Here is a 15,000-nt window from a genome sequence, read left to right on the forward strand (position 1 = left end):
TCTGCTGCGACAGGAGCCACGACTGATCGCTGTTTGTTTATTTATTTGTAAATATTTCCAATTTCATTGTTTTCTCCCCCCCCCCCCCCCCCCCCCCCCCCCCCCCCAAGATGAATGCCATCACAACGAGCGCGTAGCCTAAAGGCCTCTGCATGCTACAGAAACTTCAAAGCAACTGCAACACAACATCGACAAAGCAACGGTGTTGCAGACACTCTACCTTTATGCTTCTGCAAAATCAACGCGCAGCCTATGTAACATTGTACCCCATTGTATGTAGCTAGGTTCCCTAGATAGATGACGCTTCCCTTCTCAACCAACCCATTGATAACAAGCAGAAAAATAAGCATAATTTTTACTTCCGGGCGGGGGGTTTCAAAATAAAAGAGCGAGTCTAAAAGCACCGTAAATACGTTTATTTTTTACAATATCTAACGTTACACGAACCTAAACTAATCTAAAGTTAGTTTAGGTTTGTGTTAACGTTAGATAATGTACAAAATAAACGTATTTCCGGTGCTTTTAGTCGTCGCTCTTTTATTTTGAAATTCCCTGACCGGAAGTATTATAGTGTCTGTTGCTAGCAGCTTAACTTTTGTCAGCCGGTTCTTTGCTTTTTAACGTAACTTCATTAGTTTCCAATGGAGAGGAGAGAAAGACCGGCTCACATGCAGCTCAAACTACCTATTGGAATAAATTAATTGATTGATGTTTAACTTGTCCCTGTGTGTGTCCAGTCATTTCGACTAGCAAACGCTGTATTTAACGTTAAAGTTACCTCAGGATACCATTGTATTTAGTTGGTTAGCTATGTAGCTAATGTGGATAGCATTTTGTATAGCACCAATGCTAGCTGGCTGGCTACAGCTTTATTTACTAAATTATGGAGGCTTTTTTATCATCAAGGTAAGAGAGGATTTGTCATGATCAACTGAAGGCGTATGCTATGGAACAATATGTGCTTGGGTTTTCAGAAAAAGGCCAGCTATGTGACGCTAATTATTTAGCATCAACGCTGGCTGGCTACAACAATGGCGGATGGTATTCTCTGCGAGACCTATATTATTCTATGACAGCTCCGCCCCCATTCGCTAACCAACCAATCACTGCTACGCAATATCAACGCAACGGTTGTTTAGGTTAGATTTTGGAGACATGTACGCAGATTCCTCGCAACACAGTCTACAAGACCCTAAACAACAACCGCGCTGAAATCGCGCTGATGTTGTGTTGAAGTTGCTTTGAAGTTGCTGTAGCATGTAGAGGCCTTAAGATGTATAATAATAACATCATCATATGATTAATCGGGAAAAGAACTTGCATAACTTCTGTGTTCGTGGACGGCGCATATACAGGGCTGACCCCTATTAGTCGATTAGTCGACTAATCGGTCGAAAGGAGCCCTAGGCGACTGCCAACCTCTTAGTCGAATAAAAGAAAAAATATTTAGAAATTTTTTTTTAATCATTCTTTCCAAAAGAAAATAGGCCTAGAAGCGTGGCTAACACTAATGGCACGCATACCAGAGGCTAACTGCCTACGAAAACAGGCACAGAGGCACTGAAAGAGGATTTCACCCATCTAATGAACACACTAGACTAGACAAATATCAAGATGTATCCATCAGTGGACCAATTGCATGCTTTTGCAGAGGACAAGAAGCCTTCAGTCGACTCCTTCAGACACGAAGCACTAGGGCTGGGCGATATAACGATAACGATAAATATCGCGATATATTTTAATAATCGATATCGAATATCGAAATTAAAAAAAATCGTTTTTTTTTTTTTTTTTTTTTACCTGCAACAGGGCAGTTTTAAAACCAGAGACAGTGGACAGACTTGTCTTTCTTGCCTGCAACTTAAAGTAATGGCTTTGCTTGTCCAAATGACAATACTGACCAAATTCAGATTTCTTTTTCTCTTGTCCATTTATTTTGTTTGCTTTCTAATTTAAAATACATTTTGAAACCGTCTGTACACAGTAGGCTATGTGTGCTAGCAGAACTAGACTCCAGTCACGAGTCACAGTGCACATGTGCGGTGGTTTGTCCACCAAAAAAGCGCCAAAGATCGAAAATAAACTAGCAGAGCCAGAACTGTTCAACTCCTCTGGAGCCACAGCCAGCAGAGAAGCCGGTTTACTTTAGCTTTTAAACCAGCTGCAGCCTGAGAACTGGAGTGTGAGGGGATGTAACACTAAAGATGGCGGCAAAGACAAAGAATTGCTGCAAAATAAACATACATCTGTTGTTAAAAAAAAAAAAAAAAAAAAAAAAAAAAATGTATACTACAATTCGATAATTATCGATATCGAGAAATAAAATAAAATTATCATATCGTTATCGCGATATGATTTTTTTCCATATCGCCCAGCCCTACGAAGCACCCCCACAGCCCAAATGGAATGAAAAGGGGAAAAAATTACTTTTTTTTCCTTCCGACTAATAGTCGACTAACGGCAAATTTTGGCCAATCATAGTCGACTATCCAAATCCTTAGTCGTGGGACAGCCCTTATTACGTTCCATAACCAACCATTTGTGTATCACTTTCCGTTTCATTTTCCGAGACTGAACAGGGAAAACTATAACGTCACACTAAAGATAAGCCCTCACCTGAATCGGGCCGTTAACGGAACACACCGTCACTCTTCTGGGACTGAAGGGCAACACACTCCGGCTCCCTTGTGCCCAGACCAACGTTCCATGTCCTCAAGCACCCGAGAGCTCGTTTGTGACGCACTGTGGAGTAACTCGACCACCGGATTACTCTAAAAACGCCCATCCCTTGTTGTGCCATCTGAGGTCCTCCTCCTCTTCCTCACTGCAGGGCTAAAGATGAAGCTCTCCTCCTTGACAACGTGCCCACAGCAGCACACGCCAGCTGCTCTGGGGTGGAGGAAGGAGATGATCTGGACGACGGACGGTCGAATAGGTCTATATTCCAAATAGAGGTGGTGGTGAAGGGGGGGGAGGGGGGAGTGTTTGTTGACTACGTTTAAACCGACGTCACCGGCGGCGGCTGCAGCGTCGCCGCAAAACCGCGGCGGTATTACGTTACTTTGTGAGTGGGGTTTTGGAAAATTCCATCCCGTTTCAACCTCAACGCAATCTGGACGGACCTCTATCACTGTGTGTCTTAGGAAGAGTGGGCAGCCCGTCCTTCTCCTCGCTGTCGTTTATTAGTTTTCCAGATAGAAAAAACAAGATAATAGGCAGGAGAGGAGGAGGAGGAGGAAGAAGAGGAGGAGGAGGAGGAGAAAAAAACGCCCGCGGCATGTGCCAAGCGTTGCATAAGCCGGGATTTGAACACACACGGAAGTGGCAGGCGGGAGGCATGTGGCAGGTTTTTGAACGGGCATGAAAGACACAGCCGCGGCACCGCTCCACAACAGAGAGAGAGCGGTCCCCCCCATGTGTTTCACATCATGGAGACAACAGGGCAGGCGACGGAGAGAGAGAGAGAGAGAGAGAGAGAGAGACTGATCACCTCCTCCTGCATTCCAGGTGTTGTAGGCCCCCATGACCTCACAGGCCGGGAACGCTTCTTCTTCTCCCAGCAACACTGACCAATCACAACGCTGCCACACACTCACAGGAAGCAGGAAGCTGCCAGCTCACTGCCATAGGCAGGCAGCTGCTGGACCAACGTCCAAAAGCGTTCAGCTACGGTAAAGAAACCAGGCCCGGGGATTACAGCCAACATGTGTCGTGTTTTGGGGGAAACTATAGTGAGATGCCTTGACGCCGGCAGCTGGAAAAGATTGTTTTGATGAAAACTTCCGGAAGACCGACCATTAGCAGCAGACTGCCATGACTAAATACTTAACACACTACGTATTATACCACTAGTAATACTGTACCTAGTATACCAGAGGGGACCATGAGGCTAGCAACGTTGTTCTAGTATTGTACCGTTCTATTCTCCCTCTGAAACTATTTTTTTCGTAATAGTTAAAAGTCTCAAAAGTTGAAATTAAATTAAATTAAAACACTAGTCTCTCTCTGTGGATTTAAAATGAATGATTTTCATATTGTAAAGAGTTCCATCTCCTGCTCTCTCTCTCTTCTTGTTCCATCTGTGCCCAGTTCTTCTGTCTCGCATTCACACACACGAATAAGTGACACACACACACACACACACACACACACACACACACACACACACACACACACACACACACACACACACACACACACACACACACACACACACACACACACACACACACACACACACACACACACACACACACACACACACACACACACACACACACACACACACACACACACACACACACACACACACACACAGTTTCCAGTGCATTGTCCTGGGTGTGTAACTCTAGAGCAGTTGCAGCCTCTACCCCCTGACATACAAGCACTTTTCAGTAACACTATCCCAGGGATAACATGTTCTAGGTTACCAAACAGTACCCCTCTCGCACACACACACACACAAAAGCAAGTGTCCTGTCCCTTCCCTGACCCCCTTTGTTGACCGAGCATACCTGAACAGCACTCCTGGGCCAACCCAAGCGGACCAGTGCCAGTGGTGGGAACACAGGAGGAGGACACCCCCGTTTACACGGAAGGCCGATACAGAGAGGCGAGGGATGCTTCGGAATCACGCGTGAAACACTAGAAGGACTTCCTCATTACCCTCTTAGAATAACCCGTCTGGGGATATTTAGGACGCGGGGAGGAACGCACGCGATCATCACGCAGGCCGCCCCCACAACGCACCGGGGGGGGGGGGGGGGGCAGGGGTGGGGTGCTCTGCTCTGGCGACGGCGCTCCGGCAACGTACCACAGTGCATTGAACCTTTACTTATATAAAGTGTTATCCAACCCCTGGCCCATTCATGCAGGGAACAGAGGAGGAGAGCGGGGAGAATACGCCGGTGTGTCACGGACCCTCCTCCGCCAACCACCCGACTCTGTTCTGTCTCTATTATAGTGTGTCCTGCTCTATTGTGCTCTGTTCTGCTCTATTCTGTGCCGTTGTGCTATTATTCTGTTCTATTATATTCTCTACTGTTTTAATCTATTGTGTACTATACTGTTCCATTCTATTCTCCACTGTTTTAATCTATCGTGCGGCGCCGTACTGTTCTATTATATTATATTCTCTAGTATACGGTTATAATCTATTATGTTCTATTATTCTATTCTGTACCGTTCCATCCTGTGATGTTGTTGCACTATATTCTGTACTACACTGTTATATATCATATTCTATTCTGTTTTTAATCTATTATGTTCTATTATATTATGTACTGTTCTATTATATTATATTATCTGTGCTGTTCTAGTATGTCCTGTATACATTCTGTTATCATCTATTATATATTATGTACTGTTCTTATTCTATTATGTTCTATTCCATCTCTAACGGTTCTATAATATGATGTAATGTTCTACCCTTTACTGTTCTTTTCCATTCTGTTCTATTCTATACTGTACTGTTATATTGTGTACTGTACTGTTCTATGCGGTACTGTTATATTGTGTACTGTACTGTTCTATACGGTACTGTTATATTGTGTACTGTTCTATACGGTACTGTTATATTGTGTACTGTACTGTTCTATACGGTACTGTTATATTGTGTACTGTACTGTTCTATACGGTACTGTTATATTGTGTACTGTACTGTTCTATACGGTACTGTTATATTGTGTACTGTACTGTTCTATACGGTACTGTTATATTGTGTACTGTTCTGTTCTATACTGTACTGTTATATTGCATACTGTACTGTTCTATACGGTACTGTTATATTATGGGCTGTTCTATTCCAAGCTGTTTTCTATGTGCTTGCTGTGTGTTATGTGCTGCTGTCTCAGTCGTCTAAAGAGGGATGTTAACGGAGCACTTGCATGTGATTGCATCAGCGGCATGGGTTCAGATCCCAGCTCCTGCTGTTGGCTCACTCCCCGTAAACCTGTAATCTGTCAAACGCATTTCCTGTCCCTCGCCGCCGTCCAAAAATCACCAAATGCATGAAGAAGAAGAAAAATAAATACAATAACAATAAATGAACAAGAGGCATAAGGAGAGTGAGCGGAGGTGCGAGGCAGAGCGTCCTCCGTGCTCCGACACAGATCTGAATGACAGGAGTTCATCACCAGCACCTTCACCGACACGGGCTATTGAAGCTAACTTTTATTTATTTATTTGTATTTAATAATAATAATAATAATATCGTATAAGAATTGTGTTGTTTATAAGCATTGAACGAAAACAGTGTGCAGAGATCACGAAGGTACCTTCAGTTCAGTCATTTATGATATGGATTGATTTCAAGTCAAATAATAATAATAATAATAATAATAATAATAATAATAATAATAATAATAATAATAATAATAATAATAATAATAATAATAATAATAATAATAAAAAGAAAACACTGCTTCACAAATGACAGATTGAAGCTTGACAAGCTGAGGATCGAGCCACCATGTGAACCAAACCAAAGACACTGTCTTTGTCGTGTGTCATGAATTTAAAATGGGGGACCCTGATGTAAACAAGACAAAAGTCTTTCTCTGGTCTGCATCCCCTTAACAATTGTATGTATAAATTGAGCCGTACTGTATTGTACCCATTCTGCAATCTGTTAATAAAGTTTTCAATCAATTCAATCAATCAATCAACACTCCGGAAAGGCCTACAGGTATTGGACCCACATCTAGACAATGGCTTAGCCAAGGATTGGCTGAGGACCTTTGTGTGAGATGTATTCTAACATCACTTTGATAGTCAATGAAATTATTACCAACAAAATCGAAATAAGGGCGGCTAGGTGGTGTAGTGGGCAAGGCGCTCGCCATCAACGCTGGAGACGCTGGGTTCGAATCCAGCTCTCGGCGTTGCTATCAGCTTGGCTGGTCATTCATACTAACACAATTGGCAGTGTTAGGGGTGGGAAAGCTGATGGGTGGGTCCTGGGCGTTGTGGACAGCAACCCCTACAGTTCGGTCGGGGCGCCTGCACAGCGAGGGTATAGATCTGGAGGGAGGTAGTGTGACCTTCCACACGTTACACTCTCCCGGTGAGAGTCTGCGCTGCCAGGCTGGCTGCCGGCTGGCTGCACATGTGTCGGAGGAAAGCATGTGACAGTCTCCGGCCTCCCGGACCAACAGTAGGGGGGAGTGTGCGCAACAACCAGGAAGGGGGTTGGGAATTGGCATAACGACTAACAGTGGGATGGTAGAAAAATCGGAAAAAGGAGAGGGGGAAGATAATAATAAAAATAAAAAATAAATCGAAATATTCTTAATCATTCTTGGACAACCCCCCCCCCCCCCCAGTAAACCATCCAGTAGGTCATACAAACATCCCTGACAAAAGCCAACAGACTCCAAAAGGGGCTCTTCTGGGTAAAACTATATTCTGACCTTTAAGAACCGTTGAAGGAATTTCGCCTGAGACCCTATCTCCGTTTCCACTGTATTCCTGTGTCTTCAGGCTCCTATATTTTTTGGCCGCAATATACTTGACATTTACTTACAAGGGTGTATGGTCTTGTGGAAGCGAGATTAAATTGTCTATTCATGCACTCTGGGACTGGGACATTCCTTTGCACTATCACGTATTAAGTCCAGCAGCACCTTTCTGTTATAATTGTCGAGGTGGGCATTACAAAAAAAATAAAAAAGATCCCATGTGAGATCAGTTTTCCACAGAAAGACTGCATGGCCACATCAGCCTTTCACTGAAGGAATGTCATCTGACGTCATCTATTTGGGATCGGATTTCTCCTTCTCTCTCTCCTCTGAAAAAGTGTGTGAGTGCGTGTGTGTGCGCGCGTGCGTGTGAAGAGTTACTTCTTCTCCCTATTATTCCTCCAATGTGCCCCACTGTGGACCCAGAGCCCGCGGTGACGAATATTCCTAATCCTAACCCCCCCCCCCCCCCCCCCACCACCTCCCATCCCATCCCCCAAAACAGCTGGATAATTAACCCTGTAATGCTAATAACGGGACATGATACACTTTTGATGACAATACTGGGCTTTTTTCCCGACAACTTCGTCATCATAGAATAGAGACGACCGCAACTAACTAACAACATCTCCCCCTTTGAGAGGCGGACACGTTTCTCCAAGTGGAGAGAAAAGACAGACGATCGATTGGCTAGAACTACGAGCCCAATGTTTGATTTCCACGTCTGCATCAAACAGAGAGGGAGAGAGAGAGAGAGGGAGAGAGAGATTTGTCTTTCCTGCGCAAACAGACACGTAGCCGTTTCTGAGCTCTCGGTCGCGAGGAAAGAGAGAGAGGGAGGGAGGGAGAGAGAGAGAGAGAGAGAGAGAGAGGCAGACAGACAGACTGGCTGGAATGCTAGGATATGCTGGAGTTGAGAGTCTCTCCAAAGCCCCCTCTCTCTCTGCACACTCTGCATCCGTCAGAAACGAGACATAATGTAATAAACTAGTCAAAGCCACTACAGTCAGATTAATAAAAGCAACAGTTATACGCACAGCAACACCACATATGCAATAATAAAACCTCAATCGCGTCAAATGAACGCTATGATGCCCCCATATGTCAAATACACCAACTCAGCATCTTATATATCCCAGCTGTATAGGAAACATTCGCTTCCTTGTCCATAGATCATAACTGCGTAGTTACAATAAAGCGCACAATAAACACACGATATGCGCAACGAGCGCGTTTTGTCGCTCAAGACGAGCCGAAATAAAGTGCGTCTCTGCGCACTCCGCTCCATGCGCGCTCCTCGGAGACAACAACACATTCTTTCGCGAAAAGAAAAGAAATTGGCCCACAAAGACCCGTTCTCTCCTTTCCGAAAGAACGCGTTGGACATGAGTTAGGAACTATGCGGATAATCCGCACCGCTTTGTACGTTTTCTTTAGTCGTTTCCACAGCGAGATCATAAAGAATAAAATACCCCCAAAAGTTTGGGTTCAGTTTTCCCTCTCCCTTTGCGCCCAGACTGCCGGCGCGTCAGCTTCTCCAAAAACTCTCCAAACTCACACACTTCTTCTCAACAACTTTTCAACAACAGTTACTTTATATAAGCTCCCTATTCCCGTCGTTTCAGAATAATATCATGGTACACACACAAAAAAAGTGTAACGGAACTCACCTCGCTGCAATAAAATAATCTTCACACAAACAGACGTGGCTGTGCTTTTTTTTGTGTTTCCAGGGTCGGGTTTTAGGCGAATCCCCTGCCTGTCTGCTGGCGCGGCGCGTCGCGTTCTGTGGGAGATTCCGCCATGTCAATCAAAACGCCACGCACATGGAAGTCAGAGCCCGCCTCTTTTTTTTTACTTTACCGTAATACACTGCGCGCCGCGCACGACCAAAGCCAAAACAGTACATTTTGTCTCCCACCTCCTATGGGGAAATGTATTCGGCCGTGGTGTAACTATAGTTCAAGTTTCGTTTTATTTGTCAGTGTCACATATAAGGTACATCATGTGCATTACAGTGAAATGCTTGGTTCTGTGTGAGCCCGCTGAGATTGTGCTTCATACAGTAAAACATTTAAAAGAATAAAGACCAAACACTATACAAAATATACAATATACAAACTAAAGTACAAAGTGCAGTACCAAATGCAAACAATAAAGTACAAAAGCAAGCTTTTTAAATCCAAGAATGAGGCAGGGATGTCTGCAAATCCTTATGTAATAAATAGATATAAAAAAATGTGTTGACGGTATATACGGTAACTAACAACTACAATGAATACCGTTATTGTCAGTCATAGTTTATAGTGTTGGTGATGATAAGACTTAATACTCTCTCTGTTCAAGCCATTACTCATGTAATGCGCCGTTACTTACATAAGTAAGTAGTAACATAGGCTGCTTTATATCGGCTATGCCTATTATTACAGAGTTATCAGGTAAAACGAACCAGTAATATCCAGGACGAGGTGATATTGATTATTGTCCCATGTGGCATAACGACGTGGCCTTGTGCGCGCGTGTGTGTGTGTGTGTGTTCTCTGTTCAGATTCTGTCCAGTTTTACTGCATGCATGCACGCGAACGTTAAGTGCGCGTTTGCGCGCGCTCCATAGAACAAATATTTTCGCATTCCTCTCGTGCGCGCCGCCGGGGTTTATCTCGCGGGGTATTAGTGTGTTTGTGTAGCAGATGTTGAGCGTGTCAGTAGGGTCAGAACGCTGTCCCAACACCTCCCCAAAACAGCCTCTCAAAACAGCAGACCAAAGTCCCCCTCATCAACACCCATCTGGTGGTACACGGTCCGACCCACAAGTGACTGGTCGCTCACAGGCTTGCATATTATTACCTATTGCAGCCCAGCCCTCATCATGTGTGTGTCTGTGTCTGTGAGCACACAGAGCATAGAGTCTTGAAGTTGTGATGTCATCATCAAGTGAGTGACACTTGTCGGAACTGATCCAATGACAACACATTGTGGGCTCATAGAAATGCTGTTGGAGCTTTTCCATCCAAATGAGTGAGTGTATGAATGTACAGTGTATAGGACTTATACAGCTCTGAATCAGAAAATAATAATAATAATAATAATAATAATAATAATAATAATAATAATAATAATAATAATAATAATAATAATAATAATAATAATAATAATAATAATAATAATAATAATAATAATAATGCAGGACCTCTTTAGAGGTCTTTATTCGGCATGCAACGAACTGGGACATGCAATGGGAGCGGCACACACACGCTGGAATACACACACTCACACACATGCATTGTCTTTTTTTCTCAGTCAAAAACAAGACAAAAGTCTTTCTCTGGTCTGCATCCCCTTAACAATTGTGTGTATTGAGCCGTACTGTATTGTACCCATTCTGCAATCTGTTAAATAAAGTTTTCATTCATTCATTCATTCATTCAGTCGCCGATGCGATTGAGCTCTGTGCTTAACCCATCCCGTCGTCCTTCCCCCCAAGGGCAGCCGGGAGCAGACAGGGCGTCGGCGAGGTACCACGCCCGGGGACCAATCCAAGTGCTCCTGCCCGTCTTCGTCAAGGAGGCGACAGCGTAGGGCGGCTGATTGGCGCAGTGGGCAAGGCGCTCGTTTCTAACGCAGGAGACGCTGGGTTCGAGCCCAGCTCTCGGCGTTGCTACCGGCTGGCCGGTCGTTCATACTAACACAATTGGCAAGTGTTAGAGGGTGGGAAAGCCGGTGGGTGGGGATTGGACGTTGTGGACAGCGACTCCTACAGGTCGGTTTGGTGACGCCGGTGCGACAGAAGCAGGAAGTGACGGGGGCAGCGTGAGCCTCCCACGAGTTACTCCTCGCCACTGAGAGTTCGAGCTGCTGCGGTGTGAAGAGATGCGACAGGCTGCCTCCTCGTGTACCGGAGGGGACACGTGATGCAAGGCTTCTGTCCTCACTACAACCGACCTGTGGGAGGCATAGTCTAGCAATGTTCAAGACAGGGGAGGGAAGAATTGGATATACAAAATTGGGATGGGAGAAAAATAGAAAATGGGGAGAAAAAGTGGATCAAAAAGAAAAAAAGGACACGACAGCGTCAGCGATCTGTTGTGTACATGTTTTTCCATTGGGTTTCTCTTATCGGGGGGAAACCCTTCCGAGCACGGGGAGAACATGCAAACTCCACACAGAAAGGCCTGGGAGATCCCCCACCTGGGGACCTGGCATCATGGAAACCTGGTCCCCAAGCGGGTCTCGAACCCTGGACCTTCTTGCCGTGAGCAACAGTGTTAACCACTACACCACCGTGCCGCCCTATGTACCCACACCCCAGTAAAATCCCCATGGGTACCGCCATAGTGTCCTGGTGAAATCACCATGGGTACTTTCATAGTGTCCTGGTGAAATCACCATGGTTACCGTCATAGTGCCCTAGTTAAATCACCATGGGTACTTTCATAGTGTCCTAGTTAAATCACCATGGGTACTTTCATAGTGTCCTGGTTAAATCACCATGGGTACTTTCATAGTGTCCTGGTTAAATCACCATGGGTACTTTCATAGTGTCCTGGTTAAATCACCATGGGTACCGCCATAGTGTCCTGGTGAAATCACCATGGGTACCGCCATAGTGCCCTAGTTAAATCACCATGGGTACTTTCATAGTGTCCTGGTTAAATCACCATGGGTACTTTCATAGTGTCCTGGTTAAATCACCATGGGTACCGCCATAGTGCCCTAGTTAAATCACCATGGGTACTTTCACAGTGTCCTGGTTAAATCACCATGGGTACTTTCACAGTGTCCTGGTTAAATCACCATGGGTACTTTCACAGTGTGCTGGTTAAATCACCATGGGTACTTTCACAGTGTCCTGGTTAAATCACCATGGGTACTTTCACAGTGTCCTGGTTAAATCACCATGGGTACCGCCATAGTGTCCTGGTGAAATCACCATGGGTACTTTCATAGTGTCCTGGTTAAATCACCATGGGTACCGCCATAGTGTCCTGGTTAAATCACCATGGGTACTTTCATAGTGTCCTGGTTAAATCACCATGGGTACTTTCACAGTGTCCTGGTTAAATCACCATGGGTACCGCCATAGTGTCCTGGTGAAATCACCATGGGTACCGCCATAGTGCCCTAGTTAAATCACCATGGGTACTTTCATAGTGTCCTGGTTAAATCACCATGGGTACTTTCATAGTGTGCTGGTTAAATCACCATGGGTACTTTCACAGTGTCCTGGTTAAATCACCATGGGTACTTTCATAGTGTCCTGGTTAAATCACCATGGGTACTTTCACAGTGTCCTGGTTAAATCACCATGGGTACTTTCATAGTGTCCTGGTTAAATCACCATGGGTACTTTCATAGTGTCCTGGTTAAATCACCATGGGTACTTTCATAGTGTCCTGGTTAAATCACCATGGGTACTTTCATAGTGTCCTGGTTAAATCACCACAAGTACCGTTATAGTGCCCTAGTTAAATCACCATGGGTACTTTCATAGTGTCCTGGTTAAATCACCATGGGTACTTTCATAGTGTCCTGGTTAAATCACCATGGGTACTTTCATAGTGTCCTGGTTAAATCACCATGGGTACTTTCACAGTGTCCTGGTTAAATCACCACAAGTACCGTTATAGTGTCCTGGTTAAATCACCATGGGTACTTTCATAGTGTCCTGGTTAAATCACCATGGGTACTTTCATAGTGTCCTAGTTAAATCACCATGGGTACTTTCATAGTGTCCTAGTTAAATCACCATGGGTACTTTCATAGTGTCCTAGTTAAATCACCATGGGTACTTTCATAGTGTCCTAGTTAAATCACCATGGGTACTTTCACAGTGTCCTAGTTAAATCACCATGGGTACTTTCATAGTGTCCTAGTTAAATCACCATGGGTACTTTCATAGTGTCCTAGTTAAATCACCATGGGTACTTTCATAGTGTCCTAGTTAAATCACCATGGGTACTTTCATAGTGTCCTAGTTAAATCACCATGGGTACTTTCATAGTGTCCTAGTTAAATCACCATGGGTACTTTCATAGTGTCCTGGTTAAATCACCATGGGTACTTTCATAGTGTCCTGGTTAAATCACCATGGGTACTTTCACAGTGTCCTGGTTAAATCACCATGGGTACTTTCATAGTGTCCTACTGTCTACAGAGCAGCTCTGGCAGTCGCGGACTGGGACCATAATTCCTACGGGTATTTGACTCAGGCAGGCCAGGCCAGGCCCATGGAATTGGCGACTGGCGAGGTCTGCGCAGGCGCACTGCATCGCGCTGGGTTGTGAATAACAAGTTAACTCATTCCTGCCTGCTTGCCTGAACTTATATATGCGCAAATAGAAATATGCGTATGTATACCGACCTGGCCTGCTTCGGAGTTCAGTGGCCTGACTGCAGGCACAAAAAAAAAAAAAAAAAAAAAAAAAAAGCATTTGCCAGTCTGCCAGGCCACCGGGAAAACTCCCGGTGCTCCCGATGGCCAGTCCGCTAGTGAGCTCTGGTATTTATCTCTCGATGACATCATCACTAGAGTATTTTCTCTCTGGTATTAACCCTTCTGCCTTGTTAGGTAACTGACAGAGTTGGCACATCAGTGCATGAAAAGATTGCATCACGTTCAAGGTCATAAAAAACGTAATTTGTAATATTTCGTTCCAATTCTTTTTTTATGAATACCACTATGAACCTAACTCAACATATCTATCAAAGATTCCAAAGATTTCCGAATTGTATCCCCTTATATTCCTGTTTGTGTTAGGGTTAGGGTTAGGGTTAGGGTTAGGGTTAGAGTTAGGGTTAGGGTTAGGGTTTGGGTTAGGGGTTAGGGATAGGGTTAGGGTTACCCAAACCCTAACCTCTAATGGCATGAAATAAACCACTAGGGATGTTTTTTCCTCTCACATGTGGGCCCTTTTTAGGACGATTTGCCCCCCGGCACTTTGGCGACCTCTAATGGCTCGGGCGTGTATATTTTGTAATACAATATATATATCGAATTGAAGGCTTATTTGTTGTCTGTCAATAGCGACAAAATCCGACAAAATACGTTCAGCGGTTCTCGAGTTACATGCCGGTATTTGAGGCTTGTGCAAAGTACACGGTATTGCGCAAAATACCACTCCCAACTCTTGGGGCTCTAGTTCCGTCAATCATTTGGCAATCTCAAAAATGATTGTGGAGGGTTGTAGCCAATGAGTGTGGCTTTCCAATGATACCCCATGTGGGGATGTATGAATCTAAAAAACAAAAAGAAAACTAACAAGCGAAAACAGGAAGAGAAAAACAGCCGAATGAATTGAAGTCTATGATAAAACTGAGTTTTTCTTTTGTACACAGTTTACCAAAATCACTCCTAATCACTCATTTCTGAATGGATCTTTATGGACATGTACTACATAAGGCTTCAGGCTATGGGTCCGTATGGATTTGTAAGCCATACCACCTTCTGGGGAAATACTACCTCTGGACTACTAACTACTACAGAAAAACTTGAGTAACAAGTTTTTCTACAACTCAAGTTCAGCCCTATGTTACTCTATTTCAT

At 44.3% G+C, this 15,000-nt stretch overlaps 1 protein-coding gene across 1 annotated transcript in view; it reads right to left on the reverse strand.

Moving 5' to 3' along the window:
- The window catches only part of fndc3ba (fibronectin type III domain containing 3Ba), a gene marked incomplete at both ends in the record, with an annotated part of 127,561 nt that overhangs the window by 67,184 nt on the left and 45,377 nt on the right, over positions 1-15,000 (reverse strand).

The sequence above is a fragment of the Notolepis coatsorum genome (genome assembly GCF_963971535.1).
Source record: "Notolepis coatsorum genome assembly, chromosome: 2".
NCBI lineage: Eukaryota > Metazoa > Chordata > Actinopteri > Aulopiformes > Paralepididae > Notolepis > Notolepis coatsorum.